We start from the raw sequence: 26,478 nt of genomic DNA on the forward strand, positions 1-26,478 counted from the left end.
ACCTCCCCACACTTAAGCCTTAGCATGTCCTCATGCTAAAATAAGATTGGAACTAAGGGGTATGGCATTTATTGAATGCAATTAAACTATATGAGTCCTATCTAAATGCAACTATCTAAAGAAATTGGAAATGCTTAGTTCAAACAAATCAATTCCCAAGAGAGCATGTGTAAGCACAAGAGCTAGGCACATAGGAACTAAGTCCAAACCACAATTGTATTGAATTGTTAAAAGGAGTTCAAACTTGCGAGAATATAGATAATATAGGTGAATGCATGTAATTGAACTTTTGAACCCTCACCGGATGTGTATCCGCTCTATTCACTCAAGTGTTTAAGGGTTAATTCACTCAATTCTCTTCTAACCATGTTTTCCAAAATTTGATTTTCTTCTAACAATCAACACTTATTCAATGCGTGCATACATTCATAATGAGGTCTTTCATTTAGGTTGTAATGGGGTTAGGGTCAAGGTAGGATCATTTATGGTCAAGTGGACTAGGATTTGAATCTTTGATTAGCATAGACTTTCCCACCTAACCTAATTAATGACCTATACAAATGCGAGCTAGTCTAACTACCCATTTTTCACTTTTTCTTACATACTCATGCATTTTCTTTTCATTTCTCAATACTTATGCATTGATTCTTAGTGAGCTTCACTTGGGGCATTTTGTCCCCTTTATTGCTTTTCTCTCTTCTTTTTTTTCTTTCGTTTTATTTTTTTCTTTTCATCATCATTTTTTTTCCTTTATATATATATATTTTTTTCTCTTTTTTTTTTTCTTAAAGGTAACACCCATATGCAAAAGGCACTAATATCATCATATTCATGAAAGAATTGTTAAAGAGGGTTAAAAGTGAGTGTAAGTAAAATGGTGAAAGAAATTAGTGAGTTAGAAAAATGGATTAGTGATATGATGATATATAGGCTCAATTGAACGAGAAATTTCAGTTCATGTTCACGATGATTGTGCCAATCCGGGAAGGCAAGAAGGACACGGAAATTTGCCCAAAACTGAAATAAAGATAAAAAAGAAACTAATTTTCTTGAAAATCGGGCAGCATTCCGGCTTAAAATTGGACGTTCCCGGATAGCAGAATAGCACAAACAGTAAGAAAGCAGCATCAATTAAGCACAGCAGCAATGGTATAGCATTCAGGCAACAAGAAGTGCATAAAAGCAGTCCAAAATCAGCACACAACATTCAAACAGACAAACAGCAAGTAAGCACATACGGAGCACTTATCAGGCCTAGAATCCTCTATCCAGTCCTAGCTACCTAACCGCAAGTATTTCTAACTAATCCTAACATACAACATTGGTTTTCCGCCTTGGGCTTGTAATGAGCTAAAATAAGGATGAGTTGGTTAAGCATAGGCTCAAAATTGGCTAACAATGGAGAGTAAAAGGTTGGCTATTTGGGTAAGTGGCAAATGAAATAATGGCCTCAATCATATAAATGCACAAACACAAGAATTAAACAGATATATAGAATCAAGCAAATTAAGGATCACAATCATGGAGAGAACAATTTCACACAAGAATAGGAAATAAATGGTTATAAAATGTAACCACATCAATAGGCTCAAGTCTCACAAGCTTGTGTTCTCAATTCAATACATGCTTCACAAGGTATAAAATTCAAGCAAGTTTCAAAAAAAAAATTTTCTTTCAATCAATTGGGTTAATGCCCTATATTTAAACTTCTTGAAAAAAACCTCAATGTTTGACTAAGCATTGTTGTGATTGAAAAATTCAAAAATTTTCCTTAGTTTACCCTTTTCTTTTTCGCCCAAAACCAATTTTTTATGCAAAAGGGGTGACTAAGTTTCACTTAAAACATGATTTCTAATCACAACCACAACTAAAAGGGGAATATACAAAAGGAGATATGCAAAAATGTATAAAGAAAAATCCAACTAAAATATGGAATCTATCATCCAAAATATCTACAAAATATCCAAAAGTATCAAAATATCTAAAATCCAAAATAAGCAATAAAAGTATCCAAAGCAAACTAGAAATGCAAATGCATCAAAATATATACAAGGATGTGCAAAATGAGATAACTAGGCCGAAAAAGAGTTCACCGGTTCCCAAATAATGCTACCAGTGCCCTCCCCACACTTAAAATTAAGCATCGTCCTCGATGCTAAACCGGAGGATCAGTGGGAGGTATCCATTTCTTGGTCAACCTCTTCATATTCTTCAATTTCGATATACACCATGTCAACGTTTTTCTCTTGGTAGCTCTCTTTCTCATTGCTCACCAAGGGTATGGGAGGTTGTGCACACTCTTTTATACTTTCAACTCCATGTCCAATGGGAGAGGATTCCATTGTAGAGAGAAATGCATCCATGATTGAATCCATCTCTTGATAAGCCTCTTCCAAGTCTCCAACGATGATATGCCTTGGGGGTTGCGCACCTTCTTCAACTTCAATATCAAGCTCCTTGGAAGAGTGCCCCATGAGGCTACATTCCCTTGGACTTTCAACATCTCCTAAATCTTCAACCACTTCTCCCCTTTCTTCAATGATTATAGTTTCCTCTAGTTGCTCCAATACAAAATTTGACTCCTCTTTCTTCACCGAATTTTCCAATTTCACCTTCATACTTTGCTCTTCTTTTGACTTTTCACATGTGGTCACGGAAGTACCTTGAGTATTCAAGCATTGATGGGCTAAAGTGTGCACCACCTTGGTCAAATTGGTCACAAACTCAAGTGTATCCCGCTTCATGGCTTCTTGTCCTTGGAGTAACAAAGTGAGATGATCGTCTATTGGGGCTTGGGGTGAATAGGAAGGTTCATTATTTTGGAGAGAGGGTTCATGGTAGGAAGGTGGTTCTTCTTGGTAAAGGTATGGAGATGATGAGTATTGAGGTGGTTCTTGGGAGTAATCTTGATATGGTTGTGGTGATTCTAGATGTTCTTGCTCATAATGGCCATAAAAATATGGTATGGATGATTGGTTATATGATGGATATGGGTCATGGGGTGGTGCTTGGTGATGAAAGGCTTGTGAGAATGGTTGAGGTTCATGTTGAGGATGAGATTCATAGGCATATGATGGTGGTTGTTGAGTGTCACAAAAAGAATCATCATAGCCGCTAAGTTGGCATGCATTAGGATGGAAATTATACCTATAAGTATCCGGAGGTTGTTGCCAATAGGAGTGATCAATTCCTTGAGGCTCTTCCCATCTTTGTTGGTTCCGTCCATGGTACATGTTGCCATTAAAGTCCACATTTCCTACAACACACTTAGAACCAAACTCAAAGCCAAAGTGGTGAGAATTCATAATGAGAGAACAAAATAAAACTAACAAAAATAAAGAAACAACAAAAGATAAACCTATTCACAATATTCACATATGTACAATAACCAATAACATAACACCATTGCACATCCCCGGCAACGGCGCCATTTTGACGATTGGATTTTTGACGGTTTAGAATTTCACAAATGAAATCTCGTTGAAGTATAATCTCTAAAACAACAATAATCCTTTCGTGCAAAAATTTGTTTGTCACAAGTACAAACCCCTAAAATCTATAAACCGAAGTATTGGTCCTTTGATCCATGCCTAGTTTCAATCCTGAGGTTACTAGCAAACACATCAAGGCATCGTATGGAATCAAACAGAAACTAGAATTTACCAAGACAAGGCTTAAAAAGCATGTTTTTTTACACTTAAGCACAATCATGGAAGAGATAACAAAACCATGCTAATTCTTGGGCTAAATGTGGCAAAAGGTTATCAACATGTTCTAAATTCAATGCAAAACAAACCGTCAAATTGGGGTTTGTCAGCCATCTTTCTCAAAAGAAATTTTCTCTTTCAAAACAAGCTACATTTCCACAATATCCTTCTAAAACTTCCAAACAATTCGGCAACTAGGCCAAATTAAAAATCTCTTATGAAAGCTCCAAAAATCAATCATCCCAAAATTGAATTGGTAATAGAAATTTCTCAGCAGAGTCTCAAGACTTTAGGGAAGGACAACCTATCTCAATTTCTTAAAAATTCATTGAAACTCTTAAAATCATAGATTCTTGGTTTAAGTAAATAAAAACAGAGTTTATTATAAAACCGGATCATATAAAGTCACAAGTCCCAACCCAATCCAAAGCCAATTCACTTGAAACGGAACCGATTCATTTAAATCAAAACCACTTTCAGGTTCCTCCTTAAAACCAATTCTCTGACTTCTTCCAAAATGTCACAAACACAATTATTCAATCAAGAATCCAATTTCCTTCAGAATCACTAAAAGCTCCTCTGAACGAAATCCTTAAGTCTAACTAAAAGCATAAGCCCTTTTTATATTAAAAATTAATATTAGAACATAGAAGTTTTCTTCAGTGATTCAAAATGGTAAAGTAATTCCTTTCTAAGTAAATTGAACTCAAGACATATAGTTTTCTCAAATAAATGAAACTCGAAAACATAACTATTTTCTTAATAAATCAAATAAGACAATTTTTCAAATCCCAAGCCTTTCTAAATAATTTTTCAAACAAAGTCTAAGGTTTTTATATAAATTTCGGTAGCACCTCCTCTAAAACTTGGATTTTGCCACCCTTTCCGGGTCCCAACCAAAGCATTCCACAACCCCTTCTACGGGTTCAAAACCAAATCAATTTCAAATCAGACCAATTCTGAAAATTCATATCATTCTCATCTTTCAAGAAAACAAATTCGGACTCAATTCCTTTACAATAGATTAAACTTGATTTCAATAACTTTTTAAGAAACAATTTTAAAGAAGCACTTCAATAATAGTCTACTTTACAAAATCGAATAATAATCCAGTCACACAAGTATTCATATTCATCCAAGACAACCAACATCACATAAGACTTATACAATCACTCAAGGCTACAATTTTACCACATAATATCCATATATAATAATTCTAGTATATAAAATATGCTTTTTCTGAAAAGGCCCCTACCTCAATATGCAAAATTATAGCCCAAACACCTCACAGAGTTTTTTTCGTCTCGACCCAAAATCAACGGCAGCTTCAAAGCACAGCCCCACACATTTTCGCAGCAGCATAAACAGCTCTAAGTCACAATAAATAACCTCGGTTACTAAATCCTAAGAACATTAACATCGTAAAGGCTTTAATACACATGCATAACACTAACGCGGGGCTTTCAAAACAGAAATACTTACTGAACTAGCGAAACGAAACAGTGACGGGATCTGAACCAGCTTGGCAGCGGCCCCGGTAGCCACCTCAAGCGGCAGCGGCGACCGGACTCCGGCGATGGTGACTGTAACCAACATACAGAGACGATAAAGTTTTTCGGAATCTTAAACGAATGAAAATCAACTCAAAAACCCTTACCAGCAGAGTTTTCCGGCGACGGCAGTAGGTTCCGGGTGGAAGAAGTGGCCAGAAGCTTTGGCGGTGGTCCCGGAAGTCACAGAACTGTTTCTAGCGGCCAGAAGTGCAGCGGCCATGGCATCAACGACAGCGGGACTCCAATGGTGGCAGAAACAACCCTAGTCACAGCACTACTTCACACACTCCACTCTCACAAGTAGCAGCAACAACTAGCGTCTTCGGTGACGATGGAGGCACGGCGGCGGTGCTCCCCCTCCGACACAGCTTGATGGCGAAACTGAGGCTCCCTTCAAAGCAGCGACGGCAGCGACCTCGTGGCAACAAAGCGCGACGGATCTGGCAACACAGGTGGCAACTGGGGGGCGCGATTCCCTCCTTCGCAGCCCTCTCTCTCGCCTCAGCTCTGATTCACAACGGAGGTGGCTTCACGGGCGGCAGCGGCGGTCTCCCCTCATCCTCGCGACGGCGGTGCGACAGTCTCGAGCAGCGCGGTGGCAGCGAGCTAGGCGACTCCTTCCTCCCCTGTGCGCGCTCTCTCCTCCGTCACGTGGCTATGGTTCGTGGCTTCCTCTCCTTGAACGGCAACACGACGGCACGGCGACAGTGATGCCCGCCGGCGCCGTCCTTCCTCTTCCCTGATTTTGCTTTCCCCTTCTCTTTCTTTGTTTGTTTTCTTTCTTTCTTTTTTCTTTTTGCCTCTGCGTGTGTGTGTCTAGGGTAGAGGGCAGCAGCTGCTGCTGATTATGTTGTGGGTGTTGAGTGAGGAAGAGTGTGAGTGGGAAAAATTAGGGTTAGGGTTTAATTTTGGGAAAAAGGTGGAAATTGGGGGTTTTATGGCTAATGTAGGTAATTTGGTAAAATTGGAGGGTGGAGTAGTAAATTAATAAAATTGAGATATAAAATATTAATTTGAATTCTAATTAAAATCCTTAAAAATTACTTTAAAATATCATTTGTCATACTAAAATACTATTTAATTTAAAATCAAATACTTTAGTCGAAATTATAAGATAATAAGATTAATTTCCTTTATTTCTAAAACTTAAAGTATCAAATTATAAAAATATTAATTATTTGAATTAAATCATCTAAAATTCTCATTATTTCATAACTACTAACGTTATAATTTAAATATAGGAAATAACTCAATAATTATAAAATTGAATAAGGATCTTAATTTATTTCAAATTCAATCATTTGAAAATTTACTTTAATAATCTTTAATAACATGATTTCTGAAATTCAACTGTAGATAAATATATAATTTGAAATTAATTCATAATAAGACTTTTCAAAAGTTCTGGGTCTTACACTCCTCTTTCTCCTTTCAACAAAAACCGAATTGATTGCTCAAAGCAATCCAACAACACTCGGTTCTTTAACAACCAATCAAGCCCCAAAATTATCTCTAAGACAAACAGATTAAATCATGCACAAAAAATCTATCCTCTATCTTGAAAGGTATTTGCCTACAGCCTAATCTAGTCACAATGTTTTGAGACAGCGTAAGCACGTGCAAATCAAAAGCTAAGTTTGAGATTTTTAACCCTAATTCAGCAGCCTTATCAAATGCAATGAACGAATGTGAAGCTCCAGTGTCATATAATACAATCAACTCTTTGTCACTAATTAAACATTTACCTATCATCAAAGGATCCGACTTAGCTATATCATTGGCGTTCACAGCAAACACTTGACCTTGTTGTTGGTTCTGACCTACATTCAGATTCCTTCTATGAGTGCAATCCCTTGCCATGTGACCCAGTAATCCACAAATGAAGCAACCACCTATACCCAGCTTGCACGAATCATAAGGATGAAAATATCCACAATGGTCACAAATTAAATCTAGAGAAATCCTCTCGCCTGGGGGTACTGATCTTAAGTGGGCCTTCTAAAGTTTCCTTGACCTTGAGGGTGTTGAAGTGCGTGCCCACCTCTCTTGAAGTTATGGCCCCTAGGCTAAAAGTATTTCCCATGGCCTCTATTGTTGTTGCCTCCCCGAGTGTCCCTTGATAACGCCACCTTCTTAGCACAATCCTCCACAACCCGTGTCTTGTTCACTAATTTAGAAAATATCCGAATTTCTAACAGAGCCATAGCAATAATGATATTTTTCCTAAGACCTCCTTGATACTTTATGCATTTTCAACCCTCGTAGGACTTAGAGACTCCTTGACATACCCTTGAGAACCTACAAAGTTTCTCAAATCTACTGGTATACTCAGTTACAGACAATAAGCCTTGCTTCAGCTACATTAGCTCCAACTCTCTAGCTTCCTTTACTGATTCCGGAAAATATTTCTTATAGAAAGTCGTCTGAAAAATATCCTAAGAAATATCCGCATTCTGAAGTTGGCATTCTCCCTGCCACCAATGTTGCACTTCCCCCCTTAGTTGATAGGCCGCAAACTCTACGAATTGGTTATTCGGGACATGCTGAGTGTGTAGTGCGCGCTCCATGGCTTGGAACCAGTTGTACGCTTTAGTAGGGTTTTTTGTTCCTTTGAAAGTTGGCAGGTTAACTTTGAGAAATGAAGCTAAGGTCATCAGAGCTCCTCCCAAGTTATTTCCATTCCCTTCACTATTCCCATTACCGGTTGGTTATCCTAACCGCTCCATGGCTTGCGCAGTTGCAGCAGTGCTCGCTTGCATAGAATTTGATAAATTAGCCATCGCTGCCATGAACTCGGCATGGTTATCGGCCGGTTGGTTATCCTCGTTATCTCTTCGTGTATGTGATTGACCACTTCTGCGAGTAGCCATTCAGGGTTCTGTCTATACCAAATAATCGATATCAAGGTGATCAGTCTCAATATCTCAAGTCTAGTGCTTCAATTATCCCAAAAAGGCACTCACAAACAAGCATGTTATGCATATCAAATAGATAATCTAAATAGCACGAAAGAAAAATAACCCAGAGTATACAATGAAGCACAATCGGTCCATCCCTCAAGCTCACGAGGATGAACCACTCCGATACCACTAAATGTAATATCCTATCAACCTAAGCCTTACCTCTAGCCGTAAAGCGAAGGATAACAAAGTGTCACGACAGTTCTAAAGCTCATATAATAATGTATACAGAAGGAAATAATAATGCTAAAAGCCTGATGAAGAAATAAGGTCAAAATAGAAATACAAAAGCGCGAAGCGTCTGAATCCCGTGGAGTTTAGACCAACTAGTTAATACAGACATAACAGAGTTTTTGAAAGGTTAAAATATATGCATCCTGTCTCTCAAGTTAAAACTCTAAGGCAACAAGGTATAATAACAAAAGTGAGAGAATCTACATCAAAACAATCCAAAATGTACAAAAGATAACAAGTGATCCTCCGCTCTGTCACCATCTCGCAAACTCACCGAGGTGGGTTGTGACTTGCATCTGAAAAATAACAACAACATATGGTATGAGAATCGGAGGTTCTCAATATGGTAACAGTGCCCAATATATGAGATATAAGGTTCTGGAATGGCAAAGGCAATCCTAGAACTTCACATTGAACATAAGATTCAAACTTAACAACAACTTTAATAAAATCTTTAAAGAGGTCATCTATCTTAGGGAATTCTAAGCTAACAGAAACACCGGCAAGTGCACTGGGTCGTACCAAGTAATACCTCAGGTGAGTGAGGGTCAATCCCACGAGGATTGATAGACTAAGAAACAATGATTGAATGATTTACTTAGTTAGACAAGCAGAAAAAAGTGTTTGGGTCTCAATTGCATTAGACAGTAAATTCAGAAAATCAGAAAGCAAGCAGTAAATGGGTTGTGAAATATATGAGTAAAACAGTTATGGTTTCAAATATGTTTATTTTTTGGATTAACTTTTCTTACCAACTACTTTAATCATGCAAAATTCAATTCATAGCAAACTATATGTGACTAAACCCTAATTCCTTAGACCTTTTTAGTCTTCTCTAACCTTCATCAATCGCCAATTCCTTGGTCACTTGATTCCAATTAGAGGGTTAAGTTCAAAACTAGGTTATGTGCCATAAAAACCCTAATTATCCAAATATAAGAGGATTATATGTCACGTATCCCATTAAGTCCAGATAATTAGAAGTTTAGGAGAAATTGTTTTCAAGCTGTTGTTCAAGTAAATTGCTTTTCCAAGGTTTGAAAGAACTCAATTAGAATAAGGGTCATACTTCCGTTCCACCCAGATTCATAAGATGAAGAACGAAAACAAATTCTTGAAATTGAAATCAAAACAGTAATTAAAATAGAAGAGTAATAGTATCAATCCATACAATAAACAGAGCTCCTAAACTTAACAGTGGAGGTTTAGTTGCTCATGGCTCAGAGAGAAAACTAGGGTTCTGAAAAACTGTAAAGTGCGGAATGCGGTAAGAGAGAAGAGAGAAGTACGAAGGGCTGAATCTTTTCCCTTTTATATCTAATCCTAATTAATGTAAAATATATTTTCTAAAACTAAATAATATATTTTCTTATTTGTAATTAAAATAAAGTTTTAATAAAAAGAAATAAATAATATCTTCGAACAATCCTTGAATGCGTTGGGACCATTGCTTCCCTTCGAACTGGTGCCTAACTTCATGAATTTGAAGTTAGGCGTGGATGATGCAGCACAAAATTGCAATGCAAGCCCTTCTTCTGGCGCCTAACTTCGGAAATCCCAAGTTAGGCGCCAATGTGGCCGAACAAAATGGAGGAAAAGAGTATACTATTATATATCGTTAGAAAACTCTGAAAGTTAAATTTCCAATGCTGCTATAATCACATCAATTGAATCTCTATAGCTCAAGTCATGTCCGTTAGAGTGCAAGGAGGTCAGGGGTGACAGTATCATCCACTTTCTTCCTCTTCTTCTATAAAACTCCGTTAAATCCATCCGAATGTTACCTGAAATAAACAAAATTGCACATAACTCAAAGTAGCATTCATAGTGGCTAAAAAGTATCCAAATCTTGGTTAAACTTAATAATTCAAATGCAAATTTACTAGGAAAAGATAGGAAAGATGCTCACACATCACAACACCAAACTTGAATTGTTGCTTGTCCTCAAGCAACCAAAACTAATATAAACTTAGGATGTGAATTTTGCATGAGAAGTGAGTACTCAATTAAGCTCCTGTCTATCTCAAAGTGGAGTTTATAACACTGAAACTCCGAATATTTTTAGCATCGCATTATCCTTTGAATCTGAGGATTGTCACTGTCATTTGGAATTAGAATCCAAAAAATACTATGAATTCTCTGGCCTTTTTACTTCAGATTAATCCTTGAACACATCATTTTTCTTTCATTTTCTATTCTTTGATGCTTTGTACCTTGAGCCTAGCCGTGAATTTAAATGTTTTGTCTCAAGCTTTACTTGACAAAAAACACCACAAGCACTTGACTGGGGAACTCTCTTTTAGTTCAGATTCTTCTTTCAGTTACTCCTAGACAGTGGTGCTCAAAGCTTTTGGCATACTCTGTTAAATGCACTTGATCTCGACTCTTAGTGCTCTGTCTCAAAGGTTACTTGACACATTCACATCACAAGTATATGGCTAGGAAAATAACTCTTTGAGATTTTAATCATATTTGACCTTCCTAGCCATTGATGCTCAGAGCCTTGGATCTTGCTTTTCTTTATTTTATTTTTACTGTTTCTTTTGCTTCAAGGATTAAGCTTTTGTTTAATTCAGAGAATTCATAATAGTTCTCTAAATTCCTATTCCTTATGCACCAACATCCTTTGATTCAAATTCAACTATGCATTGTTCATATCATGCATTCAAAATCACAAATAATACCACCACAATTAAGTAAATAAGACTACTCTTAAATATAAACTCAATTTCTCATGCAATATATCACTTCTTTTCTTTTCTTTTTAGATTCAAGCTCAGTGACCGGTACATGAGACAAATTTTTTTAAACTAAAAGCAAATAACAGAATGAAACTAAATCTAAGAACTGAAAGTACTAAAGATCATGCAGGCAATCAAAGCAACAGAAAACAAAAGACAATAAATTAAGAATGAAAGGAGAAATAGAATGAAAGAAACTCAACCACCTTAGTTATGCTGGTGGCCATCTCATTCCTCCGGCTGTGCTTCTCCTTGAAGAACATTCATCTCCCCATGGTATGATAAGGTAAATAGAGAGTACACTCTACAACACCAAACTTAAAAGTTTGCTTGTCCCCAAGTAAAGAAAAACTCCAGGGTGTCAAAAATTTCTTTTTATTTGCTCCTGTTCCTGTTCTAATCACTCTACATGACCAAAACACATGTAAAATAAGAAAATTTCAAAAAAAATTGAGATAAAGTAATTTAAAACCAGAATTAAAATAACTATAATGCTAAAATCAAAATAACTATAAAATTAAAACCGAAGTGACTGCAAAACCAAGGATACTAGTAGTTGGGTTGCCTCCTAACAAGCGTTTCTTTAACGTTACCAGCTTGACGGTTGATTGTTGCTTTTTCTTCCTCTTCTTCCAGTTAGTTAAAAAAAATTACTTTAGTGGACATGAGGAGAAAAATAATACCCACCAAAAAGCAACTTCCATACAACTCTCTGATTCATTAGGACCAAGGAAAGCATATTCAAGTGTTGGGGGAGAAGATTTCAATTCAAATGTGGGCAGTGTGATGCACCACTATTTCGTGATATATTTTGTACTTAATTGAGTGGATTTTTTATCCACTAAACTCACATTTATTCACATAATTTGCATGATTTTACGATTCCTTCCTGATTCTGTTCTATGATTGAAAACTTGCTTCCTAAGCCTTTAAATTGTATATTTTTAATGTCCTTTCATACCATTCGATGCCGTGATTTGTGTGTTAAGTGTTTTCAGGTTTTATAGGGCAGGAATGGCTTAAAGGATGGAAAGGAAGCTTGCAAAAATGGAAGGAGCACAAGAAATAAAGAAGACAACCAGCGAGGAGCAACGCGCACGCATGGCTCACGCGTGCGCGTGAATTGGAGTTTTGCACGGTGACGCGTGCGCGTGCCTGACGCGTACGCGTGATAAGGAAGTTCGCCAAACGACGCGTACGTGTGACTAACGCGTACGCGTGACATGCGCCACGTGCAGAAAACACAGAAAATGCTGGGGGCAATTTTGGGCTGAGTTTGGATCCAGTTTTCGGCCCAGAAACACAGACTAAAGCCAGGGGACAAGCAGAGACATCAGACACTTCTGATAATTGACAATTTAGGTTTTAGATGTAGTTTCTAGAGAAAGAGGCTCTCTTCTTTCTCTAGGTTTTAGGATTTCTCTTAGTTTTAGGTTTATTTCTTCTCAATTCCAGGTTCAATGTTCCTTTAATCTAGTTTCTCTTCTACTTTTATTTGTCTTAGCATTCTAGTTTATCTATTTCCCCTATTGATTACTTTATGTTGCTATTTGGTTTATGAATTCTCATGTTTTAATTTGATTTTCTATTTAATGTAATTTGAGGTATTTCAGATTTATGATTGCTTTCTTCAATTTATGTTATTGATGCTTTCAATTTAAGTTAGATTTTCATATTCTTAACCTTGGTTGAGTAATTGGAGACTCTTGAGTTATCAAACTCTCTTGTTGATTAATAATTGTTATGTTTGCTAGTTGATTTGAATTCCAATAACTCTAGTCTTTCTATAGGAGTTGACTAGGACCTGAGGAATCAAATTGATTTATCCACTTGACTTACCTTCATAGTTAGAGGTTGACTAAGTGGAAGCAATGAACAATTGATGTCACAATTGATAAGAATAACTAGGATAGGACTTCTAATTCTCATACCTTGCCAGGAGTTTTATTAGCTAATAGCTTTATTCTTGCAATTTACTTTTCTTGTTCAACCTTTACAAAAACCCCAAAAAAGATACAATTCCATAACCAATAATAACTACACCTCCCTGCAATTCCTTGAGAGACAACTCGAGGTTTAAATACTTCGGTTTATTTTTATTGGGTTTGCTTAAGTGACAACCAAAACTTTTGTATGAAAGGATTCTTGTTGGTTTAGAAACTATACTTGCAACGAGAATTTATTGTGAATTCTTTACTAGCAAAAATCCATTTATCACAGTGCATTTAGATTTTTCTTCTCAGGAGTTTGCATGCATAAAATTAAAGGGACTTGTATGGCTTCCTCCGGAATTATTGGAATGTGCAAGCATGGAGTGTGCATGGCTTCCTCCTTTGTTTGTGTATCTTCCTCTTTTGTTTGTACATCTTCCTGCTTTGTTTTTGCATCTTTCTATTCTTCCATGTGTGAGGGTGAAGAGTTCTCTAATTCACTGGAGTATGAATTCCTTTGATTGATTTTCTCACTTTCTTCCATAGGATCTTGCATTGTATCTCTTGGAAAGGAATTTTCTTGTTCCTCTTCCTGGGGCTTGATAATCAACTCCACATATTTCTCTATATTTTTGAAACCCATCCTTATGTCATGTATGCATTCTTTCATGACAAGCTCAAGAGCTGATGGCTCTTGATATGAATAAAAAGGAGATGATGGTTCTTGATATGGAGTAAAAAAGGGATGGTTCTTAGTATGAATAGGGAGATGGTGGCTCTTGATATGAGTAAAAAGATGATGGTTCTTGATATAGATAGAGAGGTGGTAGTTCTTGGTATGAATATGGAGATGGTGGTTCTTGATAGATGGAACATGGAGCTGAAATTTCTTTGGTCTTGACTTTTTCAACCAAAACTCAGGTAGTTCTTCCATCCACAATAATATGAATCACTCATTGGGTGTGAGTAGTAACCCATGTGATCTCTCTCTATTATTTTTTCTTAGCACAAAACATCAAACAGAATTAAACGCACCATGTGGTAAACAGAAACGCAAAGAGAAAATAAAGAACAGAAAGAATTTTATTTTCATTATATATATATATATATTCAAAAGAAATAAAATAAAGAAAAATAAAATAAAAAATGAAAATAAAATAAAATATAAAGGAAAACAAAAATAAAATAAAAATAAAATAAAAAGAATAAATTGAATTATTGAAAAAAAAGAAGAACGAAAGTTTTAATTTTTTTTAAGAAAAAATAAAATTAAAACTAAATAATAAAATAAAAAGAAAAAAAAGGAAAACAGGGGAGGGGGGACAAAACTGAAGGTAAAAGAAAAAGAAAATAAAAATAGAATTTATTAATAAAAGAAAACTAATTGAAAAAGAAAAAGTATCTAATTGAAGTAATCAAATAACTGAGGCAACACCAAACTTAATTTCAAAAATTAAGAAAAATTAAATTAGGTTAAATTAAAAATTGGGTAAAGTATATTTTTTGTCCCTGAAGTTTGACAAAAATTTCAAAAATATCCCTAAGTTTTATTTTGTTTTAATTTTACCCCAGAAGTTTTCGATTTGCATCAAATATACACCTAATGGCTAAATTTTCAAAAAATTTAAGACCAATCTAACAATAATGCATGAAAATTATGCTTGATTTGCTTGTGTTGAGGGTTGTTCTTATGAAATTGTTATTGAATTGGCCTTAAATTTTTTGAAAAATTAGCTGTTAAGGGTATATTTGATGCAAATCGAAAACTTCTAGGACAAAATTGAAACAAAATAAAACTTAGGGGTATTTTTGAAACTTTTGTCAAATTTCAGGGACAAAAAGTATACTTTACCCTTAAAAATTTTAAAGAAATAAATCAAGAAAAAACGCCTAATCTAAGCAATCAAATAACTGGTAGTTGTCAATCACAGTCAATCCCCGACAATGACGCCAAAAACTTGGTGCAGAATTTAAAGTCCACAAACTAACCGGCAAGTGCACCGGGTCGTACCAAGTAATACCACAGGTGAGTGAGGGTCAATCCCACGAGAATTGATGGACTAAGCAACAATGATTGAATAATTTACTTAGTTAGACAAGAAGAAAAGAGTGTTTGGGTCTCAATCGTATTAGACAGTAAATTCAAAAAATCAGAAAGCTAGCAGTAAACAGGTTGTGAAATATATGAGTAAAACAGTTAAGATTTTAGAGATGTTTATTTTCCGGATTAACTTTTCTTACCAACTACTTTAATCATGCAAGATTCAATTCATGGCAAACTATATGTGACTAAACCCTAATTCCTTAGACCTTTTTAGTCTCCTCTAACCTTCATCAATCGTCAAATCCTTGGTCACTTGATTCCGATTAGAGGGTTAAGTTCAAAACTAGTTGATGTGCCACAAAAATCCTAATTATCTAAATATAAGAGGATTATATGTCACGTATCCCGTTAAGTCCAGATAATTAGAAATTTAGGAAAAATTATTTTCAAGTTGTTGTTCAAGTAAATTGCTTTTCCAAGGTTTACAAGAACTCAATTAGAATAAGGGTCATACTTCCGTTCCACCCAGATTCATAAGATGAAGAACGAAAACAAATTCTTGAATTTGAAATCAAAACAGAAATTAAAATAGAAGAGTAATAGTATCAATCCACACAATAAACAGAGCTCCTAACCTTAACAGTGGAGGTTTAGTTGCTCATGGCTCAGAGAGAAAACTAGGGTTCTAAAAAACTGTAAAGTGCGAAATGCGGTAAGAGAGAAGAGAGGAGCCCAAAAGGCTGAATCTTTTTCCTTTTATATCTAATCCTAATTAATGTAAAATATATTTTCTAAAACTAAATAATATCTTTTTCTATTTGTAATTAAAATAAATTTTTAATCAAAAGAAATAAATAATATCTTCGAACAATCCTTGAATGCTTGGGGACTATTGCTTCCCTTCGAACTGGCGCCTAACTTCATGAATTTGAAGTTAGGCGTGGATGATGTAGCACAAAATTGCAATGCAATCCCTTCCCAAGTTAGGCGCCAATGTGGCCGAATGGATTATGCGTGCTTGTCTTCCTCCGGCGCCTAACTTGGGAAATCCCAAGTTAGGCACCAATGTGGCCGAACAAAACGAAAAAAAAGGATATACTATTATATATCGTTGGAAAGCTATGGAAGTTAGCTTTCCAATTCCACTGAAATTACGTCAATTGGACCTTTATAGTTGAAGTTATGTTCGTTAGAGTGCAAGGAGGTCAGGGTTGATAGCATCATCCACTTTCTTCTTCTTCTTCTATAAAACTCCGTTAAATCCATCTAAATGCTATCTGAAATAAATAGAATTATACACAACTCAAAGTAGCATTCATAGTAGCTAAAAAGTATTTAAATCTTGATTAAACTTAACAATTCAAATACAAATTCACAAGGAAAAGATAGGAAAGATGCTCACGCATCACTGTCCCACAGCCTTCGCCAACCTAAACTCCAAGGGATCCCATTGCCACTGCCTACTGAGCCTCTTCAATCCCAGTAGAAAACACAAATAATCGCAAACAAGTAATACACGGGTAATATACATATACAACAAGTAATTCAAGAAGCAAGTAAGCATGTTATACATTTAGGCAAAAGACACAATTAGGCAAAGCAAACAAACAAATAGAAGATGCACATGATGAATGTCTGTCCTATTGGCTGTGATATCACATTGTCGAATCAACTGCTAACCCGAAACATCCCCTTGGGATGTCGCCTTTCGGTCACGAATAAAAATGGGTACCCCCAGGTATATAGTGCCCGGCTCACTGTCCAAGGGATATAGTCCCAGCACACTCTTGTGACTCGAAAGGATGCGAGCGGGATATTTAGTCTCAGACCTCATATCTCAACGTAAGCGAGATTAACCACCGTCCTTGCCAGGCGCATAGCAACTCATCAATATCAGTATATGAGTAGTATATAATAATAATTCTCAGTGATCACTGCTCATAGCAAAAGTTTATTTAACTTTTTCCAGGTTCCATGTTTCTCTTAACCATCATCAACTCTCAAGTTCTCAACTTCACCACCAATATAGTACTCGGCCAATTCACCCAGCTAGTCCATCTGCAGAACTTCAAAAACCTAAGTCTCTATCTTCTAAACTCATAACAAAAATATCTAATCTTAAGTCATTTAACTCATCCTCAATAGCCTCAAGGCCTAATCATTATTTATAAGTCTTAAATATAAGTTAAAGAAGTTTAGAAAGCTAGAGGAACCTTTCAAGTGAAGAAAAACAAGTTTTCAGCAAAACAGGAGTCTCACTTACGCAAGCCTCTGTCAGCGTACGCATGGGTGTTAAAATGCACATATCGCGTATGCATGCTACACTTGTGTACGCATACCTATAAAATGACTTGCTCGCGTACGCATGCAGTGCCCGCGTAAGCGAGATCACTTGGCAGTGACCAACTTCTATGTCGCGTGCACTGTTCCACGTACGCATGCCCTGATAGACTTAAAAAATCTTCAAAAGCTGCAAAATTCAGATTTTCATACCGAATTTCAAACGCGCATAACTTTTTCGTTTTAAAACATTTTTCGATCCGTTCTCTAAACATCTTAAAGCTCTTGGACCCAACTTTCATTTAAATCAAGTTTTATCTAAAATGAGGGTCCGGAGGTCAAGTTATGCCTCGTCAAAGTTCATCAAAAACATAGTTTTCCAAAATTTGACATAATTCTCTGGTTTTCCAAAACTTCAAACCAAACCAAACTTAAACCTACTCAAAATTATCACCAAGCACTACCACACACTACAATTTACTATTCTATTACACTTCAATCATTTTCACATCTATTTCACTCAATTTTCCATCTCTTTTCCCCATAGTTCAACAAAATCAAAGATTTCCAAATCAAGATTTCAATATTAACAAATTTGCACAATTCAACTTTTCATAAACATCATTCATCATATATCATTACCAATCCTCATTAATATTAATGTTCATCTAATTTCATCTTCAACATTAATGATCAACAACATACATCATCAATTCAATAATTATCAACAACCAATTCAATCCTATCCTAAGGTCCACTAGCCTAAGTTTCATGAAACATTACATATTACACAAAGAAAACTGAAATCATACCTTGACCGATTTCCAATACGCACAGAACACCAAAATTTGATTCCAACAAGCTTCCACAAAGTTTCTAAGTTCAATAAGCCACCAACCACAATCCAAAAGCTCCAATAATCACAAATTCCAAGCTATACATAATTATTATACCACAATGAGCAACTAGGGTTCACAAACATACTAAACCACAAGGGTTAAGAGGAAGTTTAACTTTTTCGCAGCCAATGGGATAAAACCCAACAATTCTCTACTATTGGTTGGAACCTAAACAACCAAATCACAAAAATCTACTTAAAACCCAAACCTAAATTTCGAAATTTTGTTAGGGCTAAAGAATAGAGTGTGAAATTCAAATTCTTACCAGCAATGCCTAGCTAAAACTGATGGACTCGGTGAGAGCTTCACGTAGCTGTAAACGAGACGTGAATCGGAACACCATAGCTCAAGTTATGTGCAATTGAAGAGAAGAGTGAATAGTGTTCTCTTCTCTCCTTTCACTCTCAATCTCATCTACTAGGTTATATGTTTGTGGAGTTATGAGCTGATTGGGTTCATTTTTAGAATATTTATGTGTTGGGCTTGGGCCCAATTTGGGTTCGGTCTAATCCGTTAGTATTTTTGGTCTGTTTGGCCCAATTTTGGGTCAAAATCTTTAGAATTAGTGCCCGGTTTTCAATTCTAAATATTTTCCTAAATTTTTCTACCGTTTTTATTACTCTCACACAGTACCAGACAGACATAAGCTGGTACTGCCAGCTAAATTATTAGTACGCATTTTTACACAATTTTTCGCAGAAAATTACATTTTTTCACTCGAAAAATTCATCGAATCCAAATCTCACATTTAAGTTTTCAAATTAACATTCTAAATTTTTTAACCTATTCTGGGCAATTAATTTATTATTTTATATTAATTAATCGGCTAATAGTTTTCGGTCCTTACATGTACACTGCGGGCAAATTTTCAAAATGGATCATTTTTTAAGAAAAACATGTACAATCAGATAGACAAACAAAGAAAGCTAATAGGTGGTGATGTGATGTCTTGTCTTCAATAGTTGGAATCATTTGTGGAGGAGAATCTAGGAATGTTTGCCCACATTTTTCTCTCAATGGCTCACATTTGTGGCCACTTTTTCTTTGGATTTTGGACGACGTCAAGATGTGAGGGTTTGCATTCAATGCTTGGTAAGTTTGTCCACTCTCGCCATAATTTGAGGAACTTTGTGGAATAATTTTTTCATTGTATATTGGTGCGGATTTTGAGAATATCTACAACTGAACTGGCAAGTGCACCAAGTCGTCCAAGTAATACCTCAGGTGAGTGATGGTCGATCCCACGAGGATTGATGGACTGAGCAACAATGGTCAGCTGATTGGTATAGTTAGGCAGGTAGAAAAGTTGGTTTGTGATTTGAAATTGCATTCAATAGTAATTCAGGAATAAAGAAAGCAAATAAGAGAATTAGTGAGAAATCAATGAGAGAAAACAGTTAAGGTATCGGAGATATTTACTTTTTCGGATTGAGTTTTCTTACCAACTATTTTAATCATGCAAGATTCATTTCATGGCAAACTGTAATTGACTAAACCCTAATGTCTTAGTGATTTAGTTTCCTCTAACCTTCATCAACTGCCAATGTCTTGGTCACTTGATTCTGATTAGAGGGTTAAGTTCAAATATAGTTTATGGCCACAAAAACCCTAATTACCCAAAGCTAAGAGGATTATATGTCACGTATCCCGATTAGTTCAAGTAATTAGCAATTTAGGAGGAATTTACTTTCAAGTTGTTGTTCAGTTGAGGTCCTCTTCCAAGGGTCACAAGAACGCATATAGAATAAGGGTCATACTTTCGTTCTACCCAGATTCATAAAATGAAGAATGAAAGTAATTTTTGAAACTGAATCAATACATTAATTAAAATAGAAAAGTAATAGTCTTAATCCATAAAAATAAACAGTGCTCCTAACCTTAACCAAGGAGGTTTAGTCGCTCATGACTTATAGAAAAAACAAGGTTTCTGAAAAGTGTGAAGGTGCGGAAGAGAGAAGATCCCCCTGAAGGGTGAATCTTTTCCCTTTTATATCTAACCTAATTTGATTTGAAAATAAGAATATAAATCCTAAAACTAAAAGATATTGTTTGTAAATAAAAATTACAAAATAAAAGATAAGATAATTAATAAAAGCTAAATTCACTTGAAGATGTTCTCTTGATGGGCTTCAAATTTGGATTGCCTAGCGCTAAACGCCAGTTGGGCGTTTCGTGCCCAAAGAGGCAGAAAGCTCCCTGTTTTGTGCTGAGTTGCTGGCGCTAAATGCCAGCACCCAGAGAGGTAGCTCCAATTCTTCTCCTTTTAACATCAAACTCTGCAAAATTACTCTAAATTTCACCTGAAATAAATAAAAACACTAAAACACTCAAAGTAGCATCCAAAGAGGATTTTTGCCCTAAAATATAACAAAACTTAATAAATTCTAACTAAAATAACTAGAAAACCAGGGGAAAAATGTACAAGATGCTCACACATCACAAAACCAAACTTGAACTGCTGCCTGTCCTCAAGCATCTAAAACAATATAGGACTGAGAAAAGAGGAGAAAATCGTCTAAGGCTTAAGTGTTCATTTAAGCTCCTGTCTAAGCACAGAGTAAGGCTAATGACACTCTAATTCTAAATAGATTTGGCATCTCACTATCCTTTGAAACTCAGAAATATTGATGTCACTCAGCACTAGAACCCGGATGACATTATGGACTCTCTTTCTCATGAAGCTCTAATTGATCCTTGAACACAGCTTTTTCTTATCTTTTTCTTGGTGCCTTGCACCTTGAGCCTAGCCGTGACTCTAAGTATTTTGTCTTCAAGTTTAACTTGATACAGCAACACCACAAGCACTTAACTGGGGAACTCTTTGAGTTCTAATTTTTCTTTTTATTTTTCTCAAACAGTGGTGCTCAGAACCTTTGGCATACTCTGTAATTGCACTTGGTTACGACTCTTAGTGCTCTGTCTCAAAGATTACTTGACACATTCATACCACAAGCATATGGTTAGGAAAACAACTCTTTTGAGCTTTTTGATCAATTTGACCCTCCTAACTATTGATGCTCAGAGCCTTGGACCCTTCTTTTTATTTTCTTTTTCTTTTTGCTGTTGGTTTTGCTTCAAGGATCAATGTCTCACTTACTTTAGAAGATCCACAATATTTCTCTAGGTTCATGTACCTCAAGGACCAATATTCTTAACTTCAATATCAAATATGTATTGTTTATTCATGCATCCAGAATAAAAGACAATATCACCACATCAAAGTAACTAGACAGACTCCTAATATATAACTCAAGCCTCATGCATTTTACTATTTCTTTTCTTTTTCTTTTGATTTTTCAAGCTCAGTGAGCAATACATGAGATATCTTTCAAAATATGAATAAAATAACAAAATAAATAACTAAACTAGAAAACAATAAAGTACTACTAGTGATCATGCAAAAATTTTAAATAGAAAACATGGAATAAGATAAGAATATTAAAAAATAAAAAGTAAGATAAAGCAAGAGATAATGAAACTCAACCACCTCAGTCATGGTGGCTTCTGCTCCCTCCTGGGAATCCTCTCTGGCGCTTTAGCTCATTGTCGCACCTCTACCTCAGCTGCTCCTCCATGATGGAGGAGGGCTGAGTGGTCCTAGTGCTCAATCCTCAGCTGATTCACAGAAGATGTCAGCTCCCCAATAGATGTGGTCAACTGGTCCCAGTAGTTACAGGAAGGGAAATAGAATTCCTGAGACATCTCTGGAATCTCCTATTGATGAGGTGGAACTGGCTCCTGTGGTGGTTCATGTCCATGCTCCTGAGCATGCTCCATGACCCTCCTAGTGATAGGTCTATCGACCTCAATAGGGGTATCTCCATCCATCCGAACTCGGGCTGCCTCACACAGGCAGAAGATGAGGTGAGGGAAGGCCAATCTAGCAGAGGTGGAGGCCTTCGTCGCTATGCGGTACAACTCCTGAGGGATCACCTAATGCACCTCCACCTCATTACCGAGCATGATGCAGTGTATCATCACGGCTCGGTCAATGGTAACCTCGAACTGGTTGCTTGTAGGGATGATGGAGTGCTAAATGAACTCCAACCATCCTCTAGTAACCGGCTTCAGGTTATGCCTACACAGTTGGTATGCCTGACCTCTGGCGTCCCTCGTCTACTGTGCTCCGAAAAGGCATATGTCTGTGAGGATCTGGTACAGCCTCTGGTCAGTGTTGACCCTCTGAGTGTAAGAATGAGGGTCGTCTCTGGATGGTGGCAGATGAAGTATCTCCCTCACACTATCAGGACTAAACTCCATGATCGCCACTCAGACTGCAGTGCGCTAGTTCTTCGGGTCTGGGTTCACGCTATGTTCATGCTTGAAAGTCACCCAAGCGTTGGCGTAGAACTCCCTGACCATAAGTATGCCCACCTCGATCACAAGGTTGGTCAAAACTTTCCAACCCCGTCTCAGAATCTGCTCCCGAATTTCCAGGTACTTCTCTAGTTGAAGCTCAAAATGGACCTCGGGGATCACTTTCTTCTTGTTCACAACTTCATAGAAGTGATCCTCATGGGTCTTTGAGAGGAACCGAGTGAAGTCATAAGGACCGGAGGCAGTGGCCTTCTCTTTCCTCTTCCTTGAAGAGGATTCACCAGTTTTGAGTGCCATAGAGATAATGAAAAATGAGAAAAAAGTGGAGTGCCCAACACCAAACTTAAAAGTTTTGCTCGTCTCTGAGCAAAGTAAAATTAGAGAGAATAGAAAAGATATTGAAGACGGGAATGTTGTAAAAGGGAAGCAAAGAAAATAAAAGAAATAGGTGAAGAAGAGAGGGTGGAGGTATGGCATTGGAGTGGTAAAAGAAAGGGAAGGAGGATAGTGTATGTAAGGAAAGAAAAAGTGGGAAGGAAGATGGGAATTGGAGGTGTGGTGAAAAGAGTTGAAGAAGTGGGTATTTATAGAGGTGGGGGGGATAGGGTTCGATTATAGGGGATAAGGGTGGGAGGGATATGAAATTTGAATTTGGTTAATGGGAAAGAGAGATTGATGAGAATGATGAGTTGTGAGTGGGTGGAGTGGGGGGGGTGAGGTGAAAGGTTAATGGGATTTGATATGTTGATGGGAGGTAATTTTGGAAAATGGGGTGGATGAATGTGGATGGAAGAGTGGCTAAGGGGGAGAGAGAAGGAGTGGGTTGAATGGTCAAAGTGGGTGGGGGTTGGGAATGTAACCGTTGGTTAAATCCCTACCTTCATATTTGAAACTGGGTTGCTGGCGCTAAACGCCAGCCAGTAATGGCACTTACTTTTTTTTTTTGGGCGAGTCATTGGCGCTAAATGCCCAGCTAGCATCTAGCTCCCTAAGAGGGGTGACAAAGCTTTAAAATAGTGCCCTTTGTGGGCGTTAAAAGCTCACCTAGCATTTAATGTCAGCCTCTGCCTGTCCGTTCTGGGCATTAAATGCCCTCCTGGCGTTTAATGCTCCATTTTGGCGCTAAACGCCCATCTGGTGTTTAGCACCCAAGCACTTCGAATCAACCTTTTTTCAAGGTGTTCTATTCTTCCTTCTGAGTTCTCCTATCCTTATTCTAAGCATTGTGCATAATTACAAACAAAATTAAACCAAGGAAAAACTATGAAAAACAATGAAAAATAAATGAAACTTCAAACTAAACAAAGAAAACTAAAGTATACTCTTGGTTGGGTTGCCTCCCAACAAGCGTTTCTTTATCATCACTAGCTTGACGGTCAGCTCCTCTAAGGAGGAAGGTCATGGGGGCTCAGGTCCTCACTCCTCACTGTGAACTTCTTTTGTACGCTATCATAGATCAACTCAATATGCTCAAGAGACAGGATCCTGTTCACTGTATGAGGTAGGACTGGGCTTCTAATGAATACCACTTTCATCCCAGGTGAGAAGTCTTCAGTGGGAATCTTCTTGTTCCTCCAGCCCTTGGGTACCTTTTTCTTGGGACTTCATCCCTCCTTGGTGGGTGATGAATGCCTAACACCACACTTAAGTTTGATGTCAGGGAGAATTGTATTGGTTCCCACCAAAGGAGGAGGCTTAAGTAATGAATTCTGCATGCAGGTACCTCCTTCTCTAGAGAGTGCTGAAGGTCTAAAAACCTTGAATACCAAGTAGTCCTCATGCATCCTCAGAACCAATTCTCCTTTCTCAACATCAATCAGAGCTCTTTCCATGGCTAAGAATGGTCTTCCTAGGATGATAGAATCATTTACATCCTCTCCCATATCAAGTGTCATAAAATCGGCAGGGAGGAAAAGCTCTCTAACCTTGACTAAGACATTCTCCACCAGCCCATGTGCCTACCTTAGAGACTTATCTGCCATATGTAGTGCTATCCTTGTAGGCTGTGCCTCTTGAATTTGCATCTTCTTCATCACAGATAAGGACATTAGATTGATACTTGAGCCAAGATCACAAAGGGCTTTGTCAAAAGTGATATTCTCAATAGTGCAAGGAATTTGAAAGCTCCCTGGATCTGACATCTTCTTTAGTAGCTTACTCTGAATTAGTGCATTGCACTCCTTAGTCAGGACCACTGTATAAATGCCCTAGGTGGGGCATGTGACAGTGTAACTTCAGCCTTTTCTGAAGCTTCTTTCTCTTTTGACCCCTTAGCAACTTGCACTTCCTTCTTCAGTATGGATTCTTTAGCCATTCAGAGGGTCTTACACTCTTCTCTTAGGTTAGTAACTATATCACTAGGGAGAGTGTTAGGTGGCCTCTCAGGTATCTTCTTACTCAACTGTCCTACTTGCATCTCCAAGTTTCTAAGTGAAGCTCTAGTCTCCTGTATAAAACTATGAGTACTCTTGGAGAGCTCAGCAACTACTGAAGCCAAGTCAAAGTGGCTCTGGGATTGAGTAGATGCCTGCTGTGGTTGAGAGGCTTGAAATTAATGGTTGTTGAAATTATTGAACTTATTTCGATTGAAACCGCCCTGAGAGTTGTTATTGAAATTCAGCTGGGGCTTTTGGGGTTACTCTCTCCACCCAAAGTTAGGGTGATTCCTCTATCCTTAAATTATGAAAAGTAAAAGTGCCAAAGAAGAAAGGCCGGCTGTGAATTCTCCCCTTTAAATACAAACCAAAAAGAAAACCTAAAATTCAAAAAACTTAAACTAAATCAAAATCAAAATAAAATTAAATCTCATTCATAAATGTTTTCCTCCAGCCAAGCTCTGGATCTTTTCTCCTTGCAATCCTCAATTAATGATGTGATTAGTGGGCTTAAGTTGAGCCTTGAGTAAATCAATTAATTATTGAAGAATTGGAGGACTTAGTGGGTGATTTAAGGCCCCTGGGAGGTGACCGAATTGGTGCGTGGGACATGCTCCTCATGCGTACAACATGTGGCCTTCAATTTGGGTTGGATAGCTTTTATTTAAGTCCTCACGTGCCACACCAAATTTTTCACATCCCACGGCTATGCAAATTTGCCTTCAAATGCTCCCTGTTTTGATTCAGGCATTCCGCGACTGAATTCTCACGTGGGACACGAACTAGGTGTCATGCGTACGCATGATTTGGCAAATCTTTGTAACTTGCGCATACACATAGGGATGCGTATGGACAACCTAGCAATCTTCATGACTTGTGCGTACGCATGGGAGATGCGTACGTATGACTTCCATTTTGGCGTTGGATGGCTATGCTCCCACATTGGACGACTGTGCATAATTTTAACAACTTTGCTTTCTGTTTTGACCTTCAAGTGCCACGCCCTTGTTCTTACGTCCCACTTGAGAGGATCTAATGCCCTTGGGGAGAGCACAGTTGGTTTGGCGTGGCACGCTTGCTTTCTCACATTGTACGGCTAAGCTTTTCTCATCAATTGGTATCCTGGGAGCTCTCTGTTTGATCCAAAGAACTCTCTGGATAGCCTCCCTTCTTTGTGTTTCTTGCTCATAGTGATTCATAGCCTCTTCTTTTTCTTTAATCCTTGCCAATTCTCTCCAAATTCTCCTATAATCAATGAATGCACACTAACTCAAAGTATTGCTCAATTAACCATGAAATTATTGCTTATCTTGCAATAATTCTTAGTTTATTGAATGAAATTCTGGGAAAAAATACTAAAGATGCAAACACATCACAAGAATGACGAGATGGAAACTTAAAGAAAGAAATACTAACCACCATACTCTAAATTACTTC

General features: G+C 37.2%; 1 long non-coding RNA gene across 1 annotated transcript; it reads left to right on the forward strand.

Moving 5' to 3' along the window:
- LOC107641789 lies at positions 4,804-16,765 on the forward strand. The gene is made up of 3 exons (XR_001620431.2): positions 4,804-5,081; positions 11,832-11,834; positions 16,755-16,765. It is a non-coding gene; the product is annotated as an uncharacterized LOC107641789 (long non-coding RNA).

The sequence above is a fragment of the Arachis ipaensis genome, chromosome B05 (genome assembly GCF_000816755.2).
Source record: "Arachis ipaensis cultivar K30076 chromosome B05, Araip1.1, whole genome shotgun sequence".
Lineage (NCBI taxonomy): Eukaryota > Viridiplantae > Streptophyta > Magnoliopsida > Fabales > Fabaceae > Arachis > Arachis ipaensis.